The 20,885-nt window shown below is 39.2% G+C and overlaps 1 protein-coding gene across 2 annotated transcripts in view; it reads left to right on the top strand.

The window, feature by feature from the left end:
* Nucleotides 1-903: 903 nt before the first annotated feature.
* Nucleotides 904-20,885, top strand: part of FRY (FRY microtubule binding protein) — a 195,884-nt gene continuing 175,902 nt past the window's right edge. The window contains exons 1-2 of one of the 2 annotated variants that reach the window (XM_039323584.1): nucleotides 904-1,637; nucleotides 5,043-5,129. The gene's annotated coding sequence lies outside the window, so the exon portion shown is untranslated. Of the gene's footprint in view, nucleotides 1,822-5,042; nucleotides 5,130-20,885 lie in introns of both variants that reach the window. The other variant, XM_039323583.1, reaches the window with a different exon arrangement.

Here is a 20,885-nt window from a genome sequence, read left to right as displayed (position 1 = left end):
TTGGTGCATACATGTTGTCTCTTTATATGCTTCTGGGGGCTTCTGCCTTTCTCATATGCTGCATCTATGTCTGTGTATATGCACACTTGGAAATCACAGGGCAGAGTGCATACAATATATGCTGCTGTGGGTCATGTGACCAGGAGAAAGACTGGAAGGGAGGGAGGGAGAGGGGATTAGCAGATCATCAGTATTGCAAGCTGCTGCTAAGTCCGTTTTCCAGAAAGATGCATTGGCAAATTTGGAGGTTTTTTTAGACAGCTTCTAGCCTGGCCAACCCCATTTTTTTTTTTTATCCCTGATCTATCTTTTCTTGGTTTCTTTCCACACACCAAACTTGGTCATGTTCTGTTCAGTTTTTGGAGTAGTACAGATTGAGGGACACAGGCAAATCTTGAGTCCTTTTACATAATTTATCTTCACCATTCTGTTGGGTTGGAAAATGCCCAGATAGAAACATGTGGTTGGTAAATGCACTCTGACAGCTTAGTTTCTAGTGGGAAAATGCAAGCACGATTGAAAGAGCACACTTCCCTATTTGCTACTTCCTTCAGGTTGTTAGGCAACCATCCAACTAACTGTTATAGGCCACAGAGTATAAGCAACGTGAGCTGTTATGGAAGGTAATAGAGTTCCTTTCTGTAGGAAGTTCCATTCTTTGTAGCTTTGTGGCCTCGTCTATTCTGTATTCTTTGAAATCCATAGAACTTTATAGCCTGGCTGAGCTCAGGTAGCACTAAGGCAAACAGAGCAAAAGGAAATAGGAAATAAACAAACAAAATACAGCGCATTCCAGTAACAACAGTGCTGGTCATAGTGTCAACTTTTACATTCTTCTTTGTATTTAAAACGAAAAAGAAGGTATTTTGATGCCTTCTCCTGAGACTTTGTCTTTGACTCATAGACTTTCTTTTGTGTTAACAAGAATAAAGAGGTTAAAGTTTTAAAAGTCAGGAATCCCAATATAATTATTTGAAAATCAACCAGAGAATAACCTATGGTGGCATTTTAAAACTTAAATTATCTGTCCTCAAATTCAGGAAGTATGATAGCCAGCTTGAGAAGTGCCCGATGTTTCATTGGTTCTATTTAATTTACTTTCTGGCATAATCTGAAAAAATAAATTGGGCAGATTAATTTATCCACTTCACGGGATTTCTGGGATTATGGGATTTCGTGCAAGGGATTAGAATGCTACCATCAGCACTTTAAAGACAAAGTGAAAGAAAAATATAGGAACTGGTCCTATTCTCCACCCCCACCTCACCTCCCGCTGGGCATTGTCGAATCGCATTTTCGCCGACAAGCTGGTCGTCGGATCGGGGCTGCTGAATATGTTCCGGTGTAAAGCGCCACGTGCAGCGATGGCGCAAGTGCAATAAACCGCATTCCCTAGGAGGAATGGCACAGCCTTCTTTGTTCTTTCATTTCAACTTTGAAGCGGCCGGGCGGCCGGGCAAGCAGGCAGGAGCGCGAAGTCGAAGACAAAGAGGCAGAGCAAAGGGGCGCGCGCGTGCGGACGCGATCTTAAACCGAGGTTATCCTGGGCCAAGCAAAGACGCGCCGCTTTCTCCGTTTCCCGCGCCCGCCCGCTCGCCTTCCCGCGCCCTCATTACGAAAGGGGCAGAAAGACCCAGGTGAGAGGAGGGAGTCGGTGCCCGGCTCTGTGTATGATGGGCGGATCCTGTCAACGCGACGTCAGGAGGGTGGGGATCGGGCGCCACTTGACAGAAGGGAGGGAAGGAAGACGAGCCGGCTGTTGCCTCCTCCTCCTCCATCATCCCCACCGCCGCCGCCGCCGCCAACAGCTACGGGATGAGGGTGAGTGAAGGGAAGCCGCTGGGCAGGGATTCGCCCGCTCTTGGCGGCGTTCACACGACGAAACTCCAGTCGAGTGCGCGGCTCTTTCCAAGGGTGAGGGAGGATGGGGGGGTGAGAACCGCGCCTAGGAAGCGGGGACCGAGGAGGGGGAGGCTGCCGGCGGTCCTCCGCTTCTCCCTTCCTCCGCTCGCAGGGCCTCCTTGGGAGCTCTGGGGAAAGTTCCCCGATGTCCAACCGGAATGGGGCAGAGTAGCCCGTGGGCATCAAGCAGGTGCCCTCCGTTTTCCTTGCGCGTCGCTCCCGGGTGGAGTTTAAAAGCCGCCGCTTTCCTCTTCGACTTGGCTTTTCAGTAGCACCACCTGCCGTGCCCTATTCGGTGATAGCGCGCCTCTTCTCTGTCCCAACTCTTCACTGACTGAATTGCCCCACGTGTCGCCTGTGTTCTCCTGCTTTCCCTGCTTGCCTTTGCTTTTTCTGCCCCATCCAGGAGACCCAGAATAACAAAAGCCCGTTTCGCTTTCTTCAGTAAGGGCTGCTACTTTCCATTCCTTTTTTCTTATCTGGGAGGGTAGGGGTAGGTGCTTTGAAAACTGCTATTTAATTATAGCATTCCAGTCAAGGTGGTTTGTTTGTTTTCTTCGGTATTCAAAGGAGGACCGATTGGATGTTTGTGGGTGACCAATGCTGCCCTCTCTTGGTTTGAAGCAAAGTCTGAGAAAAGACTGCCATATGTGTGCCAGTTAACTTATTTTTGGACGTACTTTATACTTATGTGCCTTTATAAATAGTTTAATCTATATTTAAATAGTGAAAAGGAAATGACTTCATCAGCCATTTCTAATACTATTTTAATGCATTTTCCTAAATAGGGTAATCTTAAAGTGTTCTGTCTAGACTGGAACAGACTGATTTCGGTCATATTTGGAAGCAAGTGATGCTGAATGTTACAACGCATTTATAGCCAATGTAAAAATAAATGCATATAAAGTGCAACGTTGATATCATTTCGGTCAGGGTCTGCACTTGTTAATTTGTCTAAATTATTGTGTTGGTTGGCTTTGAAAAAGTATTAGATTTGTAATATTGCAGACTTTGGCAAAGTTAACATCTATAGTGCTGTAGCCCTACATTTCTATTAATTTTTTACTCAATAACTCAATGTAGCTATTAAAATGATAAAAGGAGTAATTGATCACACTTAACATCAATAGTTCTTACCATTTCATGAATGAATAATGTTATTTTTTGATTCCATTAAAAGCAATAAGTTGGTGCACAAAAGTACCTTTAAAGATTGTAGTAGTTTTCACTTGTTTAACATTTATTATTGTGTATTAAAAAAATCAAATGCATTTTATTGTATATCTTTATATATAATTAGACTAAAATTTGTTTATATGTATTTACTTCAGAACAAATATCTTTTGTCATAAGCAAAATTTCATCAATACTCTATGTAATTGTATTAAAGAAGAGTTTTTGCATGTTTCCAGCTGCATGTTTTCAAAGTTTCATGTGTGTTGTAGTATACATAAAAGGAGTCCGAATGAGCAGTGTTCATACATATTTCTTTTACTTCATAAACAAAATTATCCAGCAGATTTACCAGTGTGAAGTAATTCCCCAGTTCAGTTTAGTTAATAAGATAAATAGGACCAGTGGTAGTGGTGTTCAGGAAAGACCTTGAGAGACAGGGAGAAGAACTGCATCCAGGGGAACAGTCAGATAAGAGGTAACTTAGTATGCAGCAGGAATGTGGGCATGGCAAATATCTCAGAAGGGACTCTCCTAGTTTCTTGGGCGGTATATATGACAAGGGAGAAATATAGTGGTCAGACTTCCATGATTCTATTAAGGTAGCCTTCAATAAAGTAGAATTAGTTCATCTGAGACCTTCCTGTCTGGACTACCTCACAGGGCTAACACTTTGGGTGTAGCCTTCCCTCTATACATGAAATGAATGTTAGTTCCTCTCAACACAATAAAGTTATCACCAGATTCATGTCTCACTTAAAAGGAACTTCCAAAGATTCTGTAGAAAAGTAATTGATTCTTGTTAGATTTAATTACTAAATTTAGATTGTTAAACTATTTATAAAATTGTGGGTCTCTACCACTCCACAACCAGAGACATTATCTTAAAATGGGAAAATGTATAACAATAGTAAATCTTCCCAAAGTGGCTATTTTGTCAGTCACTTCAAGATTGCAATATAAAATTGTCAAAGTAAAAACAAAGAACCTAAACACCATAAAAACATTTTGCCTTGGCTAAAGACAGAATGACTCTACCATCAGAAAAATGCTGGGTAAAAATTATATTCTTAAGATAGTAACAATGCAAAAGTCATTGTTTTTAGAACAATGGTCTTGTCTCAAAGTTGGTCAGGATGATTTTCCATATTTCTGGAAAAATGTTCTGTAAACACATGAGCCAAAAGTGAATCTTTTCAGGCTTTACTGATATTGTTTGGTATTATTTACTGATATTGTTTGGTATTAATTACTCTGTGTTCTATAGTAACAACCTCATGCTATCAAACATGAAAGTAAGAGTGCCTTAATTTGGGAAGCTTTGTTGTCACGGCACCTGAATAACATGCCCTCAAGTAGGTTCCACAGCCATGATCCCAAAAATCCCAAGAAACTGATAAAGAAGAACAAATAACAATAATTTGGAATTCAACTCAAAATCTAGATCAAAATCCCTTAGAAATATTATAGCAAGATCTAAAATGAATGGTATAAAAAATATATGAAAAAGTGTCCAGATGTTACAATTAAATCAGTTTGTCAGGGAAGAATGACCATAATTCTTATTCAGCAAGTTTAGTAGTTGATTACCAATTACCATACAGGAATCCATTGGTTATAGTTACTGAAGCTAAAAATTGTAGACCCAGCTACTAAATCCAAGAACGTGATTATTTTTTCATATTGGCACATGACATATTGGATGATGAAACTAATAAAATAAGCATAAAACTTTGATATTATTTATTCACTTATTCTCCTTTATATATCAGAAATATTCACACAAAAATCTACTAATGCAAATAATAAAGATATGCAAAAATTTAGAAAATCATCAAGATGGAGAGTATCTTTTTAAAAAAAGTATATTTAATTCTTTTTCAGTTTAACTTTTGTTTTTGTTAAGCCATAGAGAATAATTGTTTAGAAAAATTATATTTCTTTTTGTATTACCTTTTTTGTTGCAGATAAATATGGGTACTTAAGAAGACTGTAAGATTATATTTTAATACGAAGAATAAGGCAGGTATCTGGGTTTTGATTCCAGCTACACTGTAAGTATAATTGGATTATCACTGTGTATTGTATTAATTTTATTTAACATACTTGAAATTATCGATTTAAGGGAGCTTATACTTACAAATTAAAAATGTCATTATTAGTGCCTTGAACACTTCTCACCATTTCATTTGTTACATATGACGATGTAGGATTGTGACAACTTTGATGTTCTGTTGGATAGGAAAGAACCTATATAAGAGAGTTGAAAAAACTTTGGGCAGTAGTTAGAATTTGTCTATCAATTTCAAGGTGCTTATGTCAGCTTGTGCGTAATCTTAAAAAAACATTAGAATGCATGTATTTCTACAAAGTAATTTGTATTTATTTGTTCTTATCTTGCAGATAGAATGGATAGAATAGCTTGTTGAGTAGTATAGTCAAAGTGAGCTTTGATAAATATCTATATTACACGATAGCCAGAAATCTACACTTATCTCAATCAGCTGCATTTCTCCTTAATATCTAATCTTTAACACATGCTCCTGGAATTGAGGGGGGGGGGATTATACATATTAAAGTGAAAAAGGAATTGCCACATTCAAAGCTAAGAAAGAAAAGATTCTTATTGTATTGGAAGATGAAAAAAGAATATGAATTATAAATTAATCTGATGATAATCTATTTTTGTATGTTTTATCTGAGGATTTTAAATGCTACTTCTAATAACATTACACCATACTGAATCAATAACAATTCTGCATAGCATTACTAATTGCTTTCTTTTGTGGATTGTCATAGTTATTATGTTAATCAGGTATGGTCATAACTCTGAATGCTTCTGTATATGTCAGTTACACTAATGGCATCTTGTAATGTTTTTGTTAAATAATTAATGGATGAAAAAAATCTCATCCAAGAATGACATCATTTTCCATTTCATGCAATTTGAAAGCCTTGGATGATATCCAAAATGATACCCTTTTGCTGATAGTATGATACTTTATCTAGTGACGGCTTTTATCAGAAGAAAAGAGAGGTTTACATCCTGTAGTGCCTTGAAATTTGCTCCAAAAGGTTAGGACCTTCTTTGAATTATGTCAAAGAATGACCTGAAGGAGGACAAGTTGGTAGGGGAATTGCCAAAAATTATTTGCATCCAAGTTGACAGAAGTTTCACTAAATCAAATATCTTTCCCTTGACTTCTTAGTTTTAACTTTTTAAATTATCTATATTAGTGTTTCTCAACCTTGGAGACATTCAGATGTGTAGACTTCAACTCCCAGAATTCCCCAGCCAGCAAAAAATTCTGAGAATTTAAGATCATAGTTCTGAAAGCTGACAAGGTTAAGAAATGATGATTATAATATATATAGTAATAACAAGTTTTGTATAAATGCTACTGGTAATAACAACAATGTATTGCAGAAATCATTGCTTTTATTTTCAGATTCATTTCAGGCAAAAGTAACATGTTTGGTTACTGGACAGAAACTGATGAAAACTTTGATTTTTTCCTTGTTAAAGCAATATGTATAGAATAATCTATTTTGTGCCATAATACTCATTCCAACAGCATGATTAAAGTTAAAAATAGAAAAATGAAATAAACACAAAAATAATAAAAATATTTTAAACAGTATAAAAATGAAGTTAAAAATTAACAATACAAAATACTTTTTTAAAATTAAAAGGCCAATGAAAGATAGCAGACACAAAGTTAAGTGAACTCCTCTAAGGGAATAAAATCCACAGACAGGTTGGCACCATAGGGAAGCCCATAGCTCCCCTCTTCACTTCTTACCTTCCATTAATAAAATTTATGGAATACAGCAACATTATTATCTGAGATATTATGAAGTGAATGTTATAGATACATAGAAATAATGCTAAAAATTGAGACAGAGTATTACACAATTGCTTGAATCTGTGTCGATATGAAGAACGTTGGTGATTGTTCATTACCAATTGATAAGCCAATATTGTAAGCTACTTCTTTTTTAAAAAGAAAAATTACATTTTTTGATTGTGATTTAAAATGTTAAATTGTTGTAATTTTAAGTGCAATCTAACAAATATTTGTTGAAATCAGTTTCTAAATCAAGAACCAATTAACTAAGTATGATTCGTATAATGTTACTTATGCTTTTATATACCTTTCAAAAATATTAAAATAGTTTAGAGAAAAACTTTTGCTTTAAGTATATAGCAATGATGTAAGTGATAAGGTCGACCAGAAATAAGTACAGAAAGCAGTATGCATTATTAATACCTTTTAAAATTTTCAAAGAACCTCAAACAGCTTTTGAGGTCTCATAATCAATTTCTGTCTATACTCAAAACAACGTACAACACCCTAAGAGACATTTATGTAATGTAAACATTTCAAGATAATTTAAGAACAAATGCATGATGTAATCAAGTACACAATATGTAACATTCACTGAAATATCAAGATATACAATTAAAATATTTAATTGCCAATAATAAACAATATTAATGATTCATATTAATCCACAAGAAGATAATGCAAGTAGCAGCCAAAAAGAAATATTCTAAAAAATAACATTGTCAGTAATAAATCCAAAACTAGATTCTTAGTCTGTTGTCTGTCTACCTCCGATGTCAAGAACAACTTTTCTTGTCAGATCAAATAAATAGAAATAAACTGATAAGAGGGAAAAACCAGATTTCATTGGATTTATACTAGGTAAGATTATTTTGACATTATGTGACATAGTAAAGCTACTGAACTTATCCCCATTTATATATTTTTCTTCAGAACAGAGCTTATATAGTAACCCATAACATTTCTTAATTGCAGTGGATAATGCTGGTTGACAGACCGTACATATTCTTTTATACTTCTCTTTCTGCCTTGATTTTTGGGTGTATCTTGGAACTAGAATGAGATCCCCTTCTTCAGAACTGTATTTTTAGTGGAATTGAATTTTTTGTAATTTTTTTGGTGTAAAAGATTATCTTCTGAAACTAATGCTTTTGGAAGCACTTGTATTTGTTTGTCTCTCAAGTAGTTAATATCATTGTTGGAAAAAGAATATAAGATAATACTGCTCCAGAAAAATTAGTGGAAACCATTATTATTATAGACCTAGCAGAAATTGAATGAGTGAAAACTTTTGAGGATTGTTCAATTTCTATAAAAACATCAATTGAGTATGTTGAGTATGAAAAAGACAAATTCTGGTCTATGTAAAAAAAAAAAGCTGCTAATGCTGTTTTGCATTTATGATGCAATCATACTGGCATTCTGTATTATTCTGGTTATTGCATCTCAAAAAGAACTGAAACACGTAGTGAAAAATACAAAATTATTAATTAGAGATCTGGAGCAACTCACTTTCATAAGATTTTCTTGTTTAAATGAATAAAATATTTAGTATCATTTTCATATTTTTGTGCATCAATTTTAATGATTTTCTCTTGGGTTTTTTTCTGTATTAGTGTACTTTTATGATATGTGAATTGCCTAAATTGTCCATAGAATATAGATGGGATACAAAGAAAAACAAAGTGTGAATTCCAAAAAGAAAGGTTATGTTTGGATCTTTTTAGTTTAGATTAGAAAAAGAGGCAATAATAAGAGAAACTCCAAATAGCTGTAATTCACCAGTAGAGCACATAATTTGCATACAGGTCTCTGGTTAAATTCCTGGCAAGTAAAAACATGGAAGTGTTGCCAGGTAGTGTTGACAAAATGCAAAGACAGATGGATCAGTTGCTTGGCTTACTATGTGAATTCAGCCATTGTGGGTGATTTAGCATAATGTATGAATATGTTAGGGGTAGTTTTTTCATGAAACCATAGTTAAACAAACTATGATTTAATGAAATTTTGAACCTGGTCATTGCAACATGATATACTATGTCTTTTTATAAAAGTATGCATACTGTATTGTGTAAGAGAACCAGCACAATTCTTATGTTGTTAGATAAACACTTTTGTTTACAGTGCTGTTGAATCACTGTTTATTTGCAGCAATTGCCTGAATAAGTCTCTGCAGTTTCTTTGGTATGTCAGAAGTGGTTTGCTATTGCCTTCTTCTAAGGATGAGAGAGAATGACTGGCCCATGGTCACCCATCTGGCTTTGTGCCTAAGGCTGGACTAGAACTGACAATCTCCACACTAGTTTTTAGCTCGACGCCTTAACTACTACAGAAAACTCATTCCATTATTTAATTATCTGTGGTTATTCATCAGCATATATGCCTTAAGGATCCTTTTTTAAAAGTGACAGTTTAGAACAGTGATGGCGAACCTTTTAGAGACTGAGTGCCCAAACTGCAACCCAAAACCCACTTATGCATCGTCGAGTGCCAGGTGGACGTGGCCCATTGGGTGGGCATGGCCCATTGGGTGGGCATGGCCCATTGGGTGGGCGTGGCTGCATGGTAATGGCAGACTGGGTGGGACTAAAAAGTTCAATCAATCAATTCCAACTTTGCAAGATCTTTTTTTTTCCCCGTGAGAAGTGAAGTTGACTGATTGAACTTTTTTTTTTTGCACATGGCGGATGCCTAAAGCGAAAAGGTTTTATAAAACCCAGTTGAAGGCCTAGGACTGGGGCGATGGCGCACGCGCCCACAGAGAAGGCTCTGAGTGCCGCCTCTGGCACCCGTGACATAGGTTCTCCACCACTGGTTTAGAATGCAAAATATGTTCTATATATTATATTTGGTTCAAACAATTGTTTTTCCAGTTATGTATATCTGCATTCATATAATATAGGTTCAATGCCAGGAAAGACAAACTTGCATTATTTTATAAATAAATCCTTTATCTTGCTAGGTTTTTTGTCTGATTGAATTCCAAACTTAATTTTACCAGACATGGAGCAATTAAGACAGATTAGGAATGGTGGGAAGTGGGTGGTACACAATAAAGATATTCTTTGAGCTGAAGATATGATTTTTGAAACTGACATTATGGGCTGTACTCCATTTTCTCATACTAAGAAATCTTTTGTGAAACAAATCTCAAAACCATTTGCGCTTCATCTCATCCCATTTCTGGGATTAGAATTAAGAAAAAATAATTTAATCACATTGAAGTACTACCCAATCAGACAAAAATTGCGAATGTAGTTCATAAATCATCGAAATAAATTTATGTTAAACTTACATTATTTTATTTTAACATAGGGTTAACATTGTGACTGCAGAAGTCTGGATGACTAATGGATGGGAGCAAATAGATGCAGAAAACCTGAACCTAGTAATTGTAAAATTTAATAGGTTTTACTGCCTACACGTGGTAGCTCTAACTAGCACCTAAATTACTGTATTTTCCGGCGTATAAGACGACTGGGCATATAAGATGAGAGTCCCTCTGCCGGGGTCCCGGGGCTTCTGGAGCTCAGCATGATGGCACCGGATGTGATCAACCCCAAGGAAGCAGCACCCTCTGCGCAGGCGCCAGCTCCCACCAGCTGTTCCTGCCGGCCACCCGAGCAGAGGCTGGTGGCGGGGGGTTTCCCCAGGGGAGGAAAAACCCCGCTCGCACCGCCTCCCTCCACCACCCTAGACTGAGAGGGGCAGGATCCCCGCCCAGGGGGCAGATGCTTCTGCGAAATCGCTGGCCTTCTGCGAGCGCTGAGCAGCACTTTGGCAGCAAGGGGGGCGGGGGCACTTCTTCTCGGGAAGCCCCCACCGCTGACCCAACACGGGCATTCTTACTCGGCTGGCTCTCCGCCAGTGCTCCTCTCCCGCCATTGATCCACCAAAGCTCCAACCTCGCCCCTTCCTCCCGGCTGTTTCTCGGAGGGACACTTTTCTAGGGCTATTTGGCTGCATGGGCCTCTTAAACTCTCATCCGGACAGCCAATCCCCGTGCCAAGGTGTGAGGCGCATGGGGCGCAGGATATGGGGGAGCTTGCTTTGATATATCATATTTTCCGGCGTATAAGACGTCTGGGCGTATAAGACGACCCCCAACGTTTAAGAAGATTTTCATGGTTTAAAAAGTCGTCTTATTCGCCGGAAAATACGGTAATATATTCATGAAATTATTTTGTTTCCTTAACTTTAAAAATTGTAAATCTGAGAATTGCCCTCTTTAAGATTTGAGAATATTGATTTATTGCTGAATTTTATTTTCTTTAACTTGATTTTATAGATTTTTGATAAATTGTTTTTGTTAGGTCAAAATAGTCACATTTATTCAGCACATATAATAAAAATAATTTTGTCTAAGGAAGAGTCTACACAGTATAATAACTGGGCTATTTTTGAGAATTTGCTATATTTCATGATGGAAACAGGAATAGATACTTTAAATTTTAAAATTTAATGCATTAGAATTTATAGTTAATACATGCATTACATTAATAAATCATATAAAAATTATATTGAAATAAATACGATAAGTCTGTAAATGATTTGTTGTCTGGAAGCAATGTTTCCTTTGTTCATCTTTCATTTAACTGAACTAACTGAATCCTTGATAATAGTCATGAAAAACCATGGTTGGTTGTGGAGTTGCCTTGTGCTTTTGCTAACAGCAGGTGGCAGCATATAGCCAACCTTTAACAATTGTAAAAAAAAAATTAATATTAACTATTACATGGACAGAAAACCACTGGCAAATTCCAGGACTGTAAACTAGATTGGGATATTTTAAAAATTTCACAAAAGTGATAAACCATTTCCAAATTGTTGTCCAAAAGCCACGGGGACCTTTCATGGGAATACAACACAACTCAAGGGGAATTATTTTACCTTTTTACTGTTTTGGCACTGAAAATTAAACTTGTTTCTGGTATACATTTAGGTAGTTGATGATCTAAAGGAGAGACCTCTATTTTTATTTATCTTATACTTTTGGAATTACAACACCATCCTCCTGGTATGCTGTTTTTTGCATTGTTTTTTAAACATAAAATTATTTCCAAGATCAAACTTTCTATTGTTTGAACTTTTCTGTACCTAGGTGGTTCAACATTCTTGCCACCTATAAAATCTTAAAATGGGAGCTTGATATTTTCTGGATGCTCAAGAATACTTACTTGCTGAGGTATATAAAAAAATAATGGTGAACAATTGAGATTTGGTTAGTTTGGATGGTCTTTTAGAAGTCAAATACTTTGTACCTTCTCTGTTAGTCAATTCACTTGCCTAAGCCTTAAAAGCCAGGCTTAAAGAATGCTTCTGCAGTTTTGAGAGGACTTCATCCAATTAGACTGCGGCTAAATGCTGAACTTTGTGTAGGGATCATGATGTAACACTGTCACATCAAATAACCCAACAGTTGAAAGTAAAATTTGTTACAGAGTTCAGTATTTAAGATAAGGAAGTGAAGGGTGATGTTGTCATGGTGACCTACCTATAAGAACACAGAAAGAATGAAGATTTTAAATAATTTATGGGCTGCTAAGATTAAAAAAATTCAAAAATGAAAATTAGAAAATAATTGTGTGCCTCCTGGCCTTGTATCTGAGATGTTTGTATTCCAAATGTTTGTGGTCAGCTCAGACCTTGAAAGATAATTCCCTTCAGTAAGATGGAAAAAAGGCTGATTTTTTTTCTTTGGTGAAACTCAAAGCTTGTTGTTAAAAACATTACAGATGCCATATGATTTCCCCCCAAATAGAATAAATTACATTTACCTGAATCTATCTGAATTCCATCTGAGAAAATATAATAGCCCAAATATCCCTAATAGAGACTATTCAAATATAGAGGTTGTGGCCACAGAGGCATTGAAAGACTGGAGAACAAAATCCTTAGAATAAATGTGCAAATTGTCCAAATAAATGACCAAAAAATGTTCAAAAGGTTATGAAAAATATGACTCAAAAATCTCATAAAGACTGGCTGAAAGCTAATAGATATACCTGTGCTCAAATTTCCTATTACAAAGGCAGTTAAATATTTTGTGCCCTTGTTTAATACAAATCAGACGGCAAACTCTGGGTTGTAATTTTGTCATTGTGGTTCCTATTTTGCCAGCTTCAGTCTTTATAGCATGGGAGAGACAGAGGAACTTTGCTATTCATTTTTTGATTTTAGAATCTTTACATTTTTAAATTCAAGATCATCAGACTGTTTTTATAATGATCAGGGGTTGCATTTTTCCCCTTCCCCCTCTAATTACACCAATAAGGAAAGAAAAAAGAATTCAAAAGGACAAATAAAGATAGCAGACAGATATAGAGTTGTGTGTTTGCTTGCTTCTTTTTTTGGATTAATATCTTTTGTTTAGGAGTTATAAGAAATAATACAGAGAAGGTAACATGCTTGAGGGAAAGCGTATTTACAATCTCTAGATTTGTATATTCTGGTAAATCATTATACGATTGTTTGCTTTTACCTTAGCTTGGTATGCAAACACAGTAACCGTGACTTGTAAATCATTGCTTAGGATTCAGAGCTGTGTTTGTTAAAGAGGCCCATTTGTTGGCTTATTAAACAGTCCAATTAAAATGAATCATGGCTCATGATAAAATAAAATTTCTTCAGGGATTTTTCATTATCTACTGTGTAGATTTTTTGGAAATGTATCCATAGGGGTATAACTGCAGAAACAGATGTAGCCATTGCATTATACTTTATTATATACTGCATAAAATAAACAGTTTTAATTTTTTCTCTAATGTAACATTTTCTCTACATTGTCTTTTTTCTTCAGAAAAGCAAATTAAATTTGATACTAAGTAGCATTATAGAGAAATATGACGTCAAGAAGAATTTTTCCAATGACTACAGTGTAGAGGAGATGATGATGATGATGATGATGGTGATGATGATGATGATAATAATAATAATAATAATAATAATAATAATAATAATAATAATAATAATAATAATAATAAAAGTTGGAAGGGACCTTAGAGGTCATCTAATCCAATCCCCTGCTCAGGCAGGAAACCCTATACCATTTCAGACAAATGGCTGTCCAGTCTCTTCTTAAAAACTTCCAGTTTTGGAGCATTCACCGCTTCTGGGGGCAGGTTGTTCCACTGGTTAATTGTTCTAACTAAATTCTAAAAGAATCACATTAACATCTAAAATTGCATTTAACAATCATTAATTAAAACAATATTAAATGGTAGATTCAGATAAAACAGTTTCAATACTTCAAATAGTTCAGCGCTAACTAAAATAAAAAAATATTTAGGTCTTAAAATCCAAAAAGAAAGTACCAACATTTATTTCTTCAACAGAATATTTCAAAAATATGGACTAGCACAGAAAAAGCCAATGTTACAGCTTTGACATATAGATATAAATGCAGGTGATTCTTTACACAGCTTCAGTGTTGGTAGAGCTTTCTTAAATTGCATTCAGAAAGGGATAGGCAACCATATGGTTGGTATAAAAAAAATTAATCTCTTTCGCCAATGAAAAATCCATTATGTTAGATGCAAGGATGCATTTAATTATTGATGTTTAAGCTGGGCTTAAAACTAATAATCAAAGGTAAAGTCTACCTTAAATATATGTGCCTTATTTGAAAAGATTTCCTCTGAAAATATAACTGAAATATTTGATAATATATATAGATTGATTTTGATCTGTTTTTTTGCAACTTTTGAAATGTACATAAATATACAACAATAGATATTTCATATATATACATATATATGACAGAAACCCCTTTATAAGCAGGAAGGAATCGTTACACTTCTTTAAAATCTGAAAGATTTATCAATAGCTATAGGTATAATTTTATTTTGTCAACTGGAATAACTGCTATTGAACTGTTGTGAAAAAAGAATTGTTAAATATATGTTGACACTGAATAATATCATAGGATGTTTATTTATATATAGTGTATGAATGTCTGTGTTTATATTTATATCTACTATGTATATGTATAGTATATTTTACTCTGTTCAAATGGTTACAAGTGTTAAGGAAATTAGCATATGATCCCCTACATTTATCTGTGTGTAATTCATTTGATACATTTTTCTTTAAATGAGAGAAGAATGCAAAGAACATTTCCACCGTTAAATAATATTGATTTCAGCTGCAATAAACCCCTATGAATATTTGCCATTCAGGGATCTGAAGTCAAGTATATTTGAATGCAGAGGTTTGAAAGGACTGATATATAACAAAAAGTTTTCTCTCATCAAAATAATAATCTCTTGTTCATTTAATCTAAATAAAAAGATCTGATCATACTTTGCTGATAATATAGAGTAGAGGCTACATAGTTATGTCAGACTGATCTTTAGAAATATCCATTCTGAAATATGGAACCACCTCCTGTTTTTTCCACCTCACAGGTAAGAATGAGCTCAGTTAATTAGCCCCTGGTGCATAGTCATTCACAGAGGAGACTGAAACCTGAGCTGTGTCATCATGGCACAAGCCTCATGACTTACATATTGCTATTAATATCCAACTACAAAAGTGTGGTTTGCATTCTGATGTCACAATGTACAAATCATCTTTTCTTTTGTCATCAATGTACCATTAATGCCTATGTCCTGGAATTGATCCTTGGAATACATGATCTATTTAATATATATGCTCCAAAAGAATGTTCTTATATATTAAAACTGAATATATTCCAACAATATTTTCCATTGTGCCAGATGGTTTTCTTTTGAAATCAAATCTAATGAATGCAGTTTGGTTTGCACAAGCTGAATTTAGAGTGGGCAATGGAAGAATGAAACAGAATCCTTGAAAAACTGGCCATATGGTATATTGTTTCAGTAATCTGATGTGGAAAGATAAAAAAGAAGCAAAAAAATAAATAAAAAATAAAATAAGATAAGAAACTGGATGGCATTTTTATTTATTTTAATACAGCATAGGAATAAAGGAAGCTTCTTTATACTGTGTCAGATAAGCAGCCCATCCATCTAATATAGTTGACCATTGACTGATGAATGGAGATACTGCAAATTTAATTTTCACTGGGCTACTTTATTCCCAAGAAATATGATATTGGTTTTTTTCTTAGTTTGCTCTCTACAAGTTTCTATTGCATTTCTAGAGAGTTGCAAAAGGAATTCAGGGATGAATAGATAAGAAATTATATTCACAATACCCTCAGCATTTAAATGTTGAATTATTGCACATAATAAATTATTGAGAAACTGATTTGGTTAAGCTATAAGGACAATAATTACAGAGAATTTGAAGAAAAATATAGTCAGCATTAGAAAAGTGTCCACAATTGAAATTAGATTGCTGTTGTGTGTTGAATAACTTTTTGATATTCAAAAACTATATTAGCTAGGGAAAACATGGGAAATTTAGCTACTAAAATCCTGCTCTAATATAATGATATGTATCAATTGCAATTACAAGCTGTGTATATGTTACTACTCTTTTTATAAAGCCATATCTGAAAGTATTTATTGAATATAAGGAGTCAAAATCTGAATAAGATTCTGGTGTATAAAATTTATATACACCTGGAAGTAGCAATATATTGTGGGTGCTCCATCACTGGAGGACATCCATTTGTCTGAAATGGTGTAGGGTCTCCTGCTTCTGCAGGGGGTTGGACTAGATCAGGGCTTTTCAACCTGTACCACTTTTAGGATATGGCAATATTCAAGTACCACCAGTCGCCTAGCAGGTGGGCATGGCCTGCTCAACGCCACTCACTGAACACAGCTGACTCGAGACAGCTGGGTCAGAATGGAACAAGTCGCATCAGCTAACTTGATGTGGAGACAACTCGATGTCCCACAACTCCTTGCCTCCCCAAACTGCTAACAACCAAGTGCATGCGCACGCATGCACACACCTCATTCCAAATTTGGGGACTTTTATCCACAGAGGCAGGAGAGGGCCTTCTCCCCAAGCCTAGGAATGATTGGCAGTTTGCTAGCTCAGATGTGGACAAAATTCTCCAAGCTTGGAATGGTGTGTGTGTGCATAGCATTCCAAAGGAGACTTCTTCTCCCAATCCCAGACATTGTTGGTGTTTCCCTGACTGGTGCCTCCTCCTGGCAAAGCAGGAGGTGGGGGACGACGCTGCTATGTGTGGAAGCACAGAGGAGAAAGTTTGCAGGAAGCCATTTCCTCCAAGTCCAACTTCTGCCTTGACAGATCTCTGGAGAGCAAGAGGAGGTGGCAGGGGAGCAGTGCTCCCAAGTCCTGCACAAGGGAGACTGGCTCTTCTCGAAAAGGAATTCCCGTTTCTAATTGTGCGTGGTAAGGATGCTGGTTTGTTGGGACAGACTTCCCTCATGCAGCTCCCCTGCCACCCCCTCCTTCTCTCCAGAGATCTGCAAGGGAAGCAGATCTGGAGGGCAAGATGCAGCCTCCACATTGGCCACTTCGACCTCTCCAAGCCTTCCTCGATTAAACATATATTATATGAATTAAAACACAGCCAAAAAGAAAACATAGCTAAATTACTAATTACAGCTCTTCACATATTTTCTGGAAAAACCACTTTTATTGATGTTAGGAAGGAAGAGCAAACCTTATTAAGGAACTCTTAACAGGAAGGGAATTGAAGACCCCAAAAGGTCTCGTTCTTTCTCATCTGCCTTCCCTTTGAGCCTTTAGTTCTCATTATTTTATTAGTATGTATTTAAGAAGATGATCAAAGGCCTCCGTAACTCAGGATACTCACCTTAAAATCAGAACCCAGAAAAACTTAGTTAATGCACAATACCAGCTTATGAAGAATGACAATAATATTTGGGCCCTGAGAGCATGCAGGTGTCAAGTCAGAATATTAGTGGCACATCTGTCAGAAACTGGAAGTGCATAAGTCCATGTACTTCCCTTTCCTGTCCCACAACTCAATCCATACATCCTTTCATTTTCAGACACATCTTTTTCTCACAGCTCCTTAAAAAACCTACAAAGTATACTGTAATTAGCAGGAAAAATAAATCTAGCCTTTCTGAATTCTTTCTCCAAGGGGGAAAGGAAAGTTCACAGCCTGCAGGTTGCTAGCAAAGTCATCAAAGAATGTAGTTATTGCTACTAAAGGCAAGAATAAATAACAAATCAATTTTGCAGCTCTCTCCTGTTACTACATCCTCTTAACTCCAGAATGTGGCTTAGGATTGCACAAGGGGCTAGGCTAAAATCCAGTTAACTAGTTTGCAGCCAGATGTTCTGTACAGACCTTGCCAACGTGATTTTAATAGCCCAGGAAGAGACAGAAAAACCAGAGGAAAACTTGGCAATCAATAAACCAAGATGGACTATGCTTGTTTTGCCCTATTTTGATTCTCCTTCCCAGCAGCAGCCCATCGATTTTAGAACTACCTCCTTCAGAGTCTTCCTGATCCCAACGGGGCTGAATCCTGCTTCCCCCACCTCCCTGCAGCTACCTCCTTCGGAGCCTTCCCCCTCCATCTGCAGCTACCTTCTTCAGAGCCTTGATCCTGCTGCTGGCATGACATCGGGGAAGAGCGCCAGATGAGCCCTGCTTTGCAGGACGAACGGGCGGACGCAAGCTCCAGTCAGCCTGAGCCATGCGCCAATCAGCTGGAGCCCCGAGCTGATCCTGGGCGCTTAGCAGAGCCCCAGCAACACCGCGCTCCAGCTAACTCTCCCACAGGCCTACACTTTTACACTTTTTTTTTACAATGTGCTTTTTAACCTGCTCTACGTGTACCACCTGCCAGGTGCTGACGTACTACCTGTGGTACGCATATGACAGGTTGAAAAGCCCTGGACTAGAAGACCTCCAAAGTTCCTTCCAATTCTACTGCTGCTGAGCTAGAAAAATGTTAGTGGTGATCACCCTTGAAAGTGCATAGCAATAAAATGAAATCTCCTACCAAACTTGTAATTCATTCACCCTAAGACATGACTTATCTATGGTAGATTTGGTAATATAACTTATTTTCTTTCTGATTTATCATTGAGAGATTGTATGAGAACTAAAATTGTAATGGTGCTTCACAGGCCATTCATTTCAGTGAGCTTAGTTTCATTAATGCTTAATCCAGTGGTTTTCAACCTGTGGCTCGCAACCCTTTGGGGGTCGAATGACCCTTTCACAGGGGTCGCCTAAGACCATCAGAAAACACATTTCCGATGGTCTTAGGAACCGAGATACCGCTTCGCATCCATCTCCGCATGGCCTCCTCCGCCATTTGCAGAGAGAGAGAGGGAGAGCACTTTCGCTTCCCTTCTCTCTCTCTCTCAGGTGGACTTACCTCCTGCAGGGCTCCTGATTGGTCCTGTGCCCAGGTGCCCCACCCCTTGGGAGAAGCGTGGCCAGGGCCTTGTGGCTTGGAGCCGCCCGGGGAAGCCCCAGGATCCCTTCTGGGAGCAGCCCGCTGGAGGCTCTGCTGAGTGGGCCAGCCCTCCCGAAAGCCATGGCCCAAGGGAGACCAGCCCCTGCGATCCCCAGCCAGCCCGACCATTGGACCGGCTGGCCAGGAAGGTGCACCGGAATCCAGGCTGCTGGGAAGGAAGAAGGGGATTCAGCAAAGGTAGGAGAGGAGAGCCGCATCCTGGGGCCCGGCGCTGGTGGCGGCTTTCTTGCCCTCTTCCTCCTCCCCTTCCTCCTGCTGCCCCCAAAGCGGCTCGGGCGGGCGCCGGGGCAAGAGAGGTGCCTGGGGGGAGCAGATGGGCTGGCAGAGGGGCTGGCAGGGGCTGTGCAGCACCAGCCCTCACCGCGGCTCCATTGGATGGGCAGAGGGCAAGGACGGGCAGCACGGAGTCCTGGCTAGGGCGACTGCTTCCTCACCCTCCTCTCCTTCCTCCTGCTGCCCCCCAGGCGGCTCGGGCGGGCGCTGCCTCCACCGCAGCTCCATCGATGGGCGGACGGTGAGGCCGGGCAGCATGGAGTCCCAGCAGGGACGGCGGCTGGGCCAGGGGTGGCAGGGACCCCGACGATGCTGCTCTGTCTCTGCTGCTGCCGCCGGAGCCGCTGCCTCCCATCCTGCTCCCCCTCCCCACCCGTTTGACTGAGGATGCGGCGACCAGGGCGGGGGCAGCGGAGAGGAACCCCAATGCTGCTGCCGTGCCGCTGCCTCCTGTCCTGCTCCCCCTCTCCGCCCCTTTGGCAGAGGACGCGTCGGGACTGCGGCCAGGCCGGGGCGGTGGTGAGGAATCCCGATGATGCTGCCGTGCTACCGCCACCGCTGCTGCCTCCCGTCCTCCCCCTCCCCCCTGTTTGGCTGAGGATGTGGCGGCCGGGGTGGGGGCAGTGGCGAGGAACCCCAACGATGCTGTCATGCTGCTGCCACTGCCACTGGAGCCGCTGCCTCCCATCCTGGTCCCCCTTCTCACCCCTTTGGCTGAGGACATGGCGGCTGGGCCGGGGGCGGGGGCGAGGAACCCCGACGATGCTGCCGTGCTACTGCCACCGCCGCTGCCTCCCATCCTGCTCCCCCTCCCCGCCCGTTCGGCTGAGGACGTGGTGGGGCGGCGGCCGGGCTGGGGCGGCGGCGAGGAACCCCGACGATGCTGCCGGGCCACTGCCACCGCCGCCAGAACTGCTGCCTCCCAGCCTGCTCCCCCTCCCCACCCGTTCAGCTGAGTACACGCAGAGGCCGGGGGCGGTGGGGACCCCCGATGATACTGCCGTAAGAGAGAGAAAGAGAGAGAGGAAAGAGAGAGAAACAGAGAAAAGAAAGAGGAAAGAGAGAAAGAGGGAGGAAACAGAGAAAGAGAAAGAGAGGAAAGAGAGAAAGAGAAAGGGGGAGATGAAAAGAAAAAGAGTGGAAAGAGGAAAGAGGGAGAGAGAAGAGAAAGAATGAGAAGAGAGAGAGGAAAGAAAGAGAAAGAGGGAGAGGAATGGCGCTTCTCCAACCAGGCTGGGCGGAGCCAGCGGAGTGGCTTTCCTGCCCCCCCTCCCCGTCCAGTTGGATGGGAGGTTGGGGGTCACCACAACATGAGGAA

The sequence above is a fragment of the Crotalus tigris genome, unplaced genomic scaffold, assembly GCF_016545835.1.
Source record: "Crotalus tigris isolate CLP2741 ecotype Arizona unplaced genomic scaffold, ASM1654583v1 scf7180000024280.1573445, whole genome shotgun sequence".
NCBI lineage: Eukaryota > Metazoa > Chordata > Lepidosauria > Squamata > Viperidae > Crotalus > Crotalus tigris.
Note: the sequence above shows the minus strand (reverse complement) of the source record. Positions and strands in the feature narration are given on the sequence as shown.